Here is a 2,437-nt window from a genome sequence, read left to right on the forward strand (position 1 = left end):
ACTCATTCACATCCAGATCATGAATGTTTGGAATCCATATTATGCAAGGAGACATTGCTTTTGCTAATTCGAATTGAAGGGTGATATAAAATCGGTCTATTTCTGGCATCATATCCACAGTTAGCCCATTCATCTTAGTTAGTAGTTCTAGCTCCATATCAAGGTCACAATCGATATCATCACTAGCATCAAGATTGTCACTATCATCAATATCGTCACTATCATCAATATCGATCTCATCAAGAAGAAAACCTTTAGGCTTGTTATACAGGAACTTGTTCAGAAATCCCGTAATGAAAGGAACATAGGAGTTTGTCGCTAGGTATTTGACCAAATAGGATCGTCCAGTTCCTATAGAACCTATCACTAAAATACCCCTAGAGGGGGATAAGGCTAAGCGGAGCAAAAAGGTTTTTTCATGAGATGGGAAATGAAAACTATTTTCCCCACACGAAGTTTGTGAATAAGTGATTGTCTGATAATGAGCAAGGAATATCCGTCTTTCTGCTAAATAGGATGGATTGAACTCATAATTCATTAGATGTTTTTTATGAATGTCAACTAAGTATCATAAGTAAATTGCTCCCGGTTGTTCAATCATTTGATAACCAAAGTCATTCTTTGATAAATGATCATTATGAGTCAGACTCAATAGAATTTGATCAATCCTATTTTTTGTCGTTAAGGTGGAGAACTGAACCAAGAATTCTCTTTCTTCATCATGAATCTAATCATTGTTCGCGACCCAGGATTCTATTTTCTCATCAATCCAATCCCCGTTCACGTTTTTTCTTTTTCTTATCAATGAATAGATCTCTTTACTTGTATGACTTAGATGTCTCGTATTTCTTGAAAAAGTGATTCGATTGATGGGATTTGGTATGAGATCGATGATCTTGATGAGATTGATATTCCAATCTTTCTTATTAGAATGTATTGATTTGACCCCATAAGCGGGACCATGCATGTTGCCGCCAGAAGCAGAACCCCATATTTCTTCTAGAGAATCTCCTAATTGTTCTAGAGCAACTAGAAAGATATTCTTTAACCAGAAAGAATTCGGTTCAGATGTAGGATACCTATCCAGAAGTTTTCACAACTTAATCATAGATGATGGAATCATCAAAGATTTGACCCTTTTGAACTCTGTCTGTAACTCACTAGAGGCCCAGGAAACAAAGAGAAGATGTGTACGAACGAGATATCCAGCAACAAGAAGAAGGAAAAGGATTGAATAGAGGAACTCTCGAGCATTTGGCGATCTCAGATGTATCGATATCAATGGTGACTCATTATTTCGATGAATCATTTCTTCGGACAGAAGAAGATTATGTAAACACTTACTCGAGATCTCACTTATCAGATTCCATTGTGGAAGACATAATTTTTTCTGAAGAATTCGCCATGATATACCTGATCCATGCATAATATCAGGAAAAGTGGATACAAATTTTTGACCGCTACTTAGTATTGGCAATAGGTCTAAAAAAGTATCTAAAAATATCAAATTTAGATATTTGTACCCTGTCGAAGTAAGGAACCATGGCACATATGTTTGGAATAGATTCCATTTTGAGTAGAATAGATTCTATTTTGAGAGAGTTGAAAAAGCACTATCTCTTTAAAAGTTTCTATACATCTGCCCTTTCTCAACGCATTTCTTTAGACAAAGACTCCATTTTTTCCTCTTTTCGGATGATAAATCTTTCTCAGAACATGGAGTGTGAATCAAACCCATGTTTGAATTGAAATTGAGATACTGATGCAAGTTCTTCCCTTCTGAATCAGATAGATTCATATCTGAAAGAGGTTGACAATAAGTTCTTTCAAATTGACTATTTGCCCCTCTGTTAGAGGTGTTCCAGAAATGTATGCGATCGAGTAAATAGCTCTACGAACGAATGGATCGGATCGACTTGGAAAATGGAAATATTTGTACAAGTTATACGTTTTGTCACCACTTTATGGAAAATCGTTAGGTATGAATATGTTAGATACCTGTGACTCGATTGGTGAAATAGTATCTCTCCCCCCAAAAAGCATATTTTTTTTACCGATGCACAAAGAAAATATTTTGTTGTGAATGAACAAGATATTGAGGAATTGTCCATACGTAAAATCAGAATTATTGATACGGGCCTTTTCCACAGAAAAGAGGAATCTTGTGTTCCAATAGAAGCAGAAGTGCTGGGGATTATTCAAGAATCGAAGTTGATTTGCTTTATAAAAAGAAGATATCAATGAACTTCTATGAAATGGTTTCACGGGATTCAGCCAATTGTCTTGATCTTGGAATATCATTGAGAAATAGGAATTCGGGTTATCAAAGGATTTCCTGCGATTATTTCTAGTATGGAATGAGTCAATCATCCACTTTGGTATATTATTGAACAAAAATGGTGATATTGTTCCTCCATTGATCAAGAATTTCGATTTT

General features: G+C 35.4%; 1 pseudogene; it reads right to left on the reverse strand.

The window, feature by feature from the left end:
* Positions 1-4: 4 nt before the first annotated feature.
* Positions 5-2,433, reverse strand: LOC124891007 (annotated as a pseudogene).
* Positions 2,434-2,437: the final 4 nt, after the last annotated feature.

Source organism: Capsicum annuum, unplaced genomic scaffold (genome assembly GCF_002878395.1).
Source record: "Capsicum annuum cultivar UCD-10X-F1 unplaced genomic scaffold, UCD10Xv1.1 ctg28806, whole genome shotgun sequence".
Classification (NCBI taxonomy): Eukaryota; Viridiplantae; Streptophyta; class Magnoliopsida; order Solanales; family Solanaceae; genus Capsicum; species Capsicum annuum.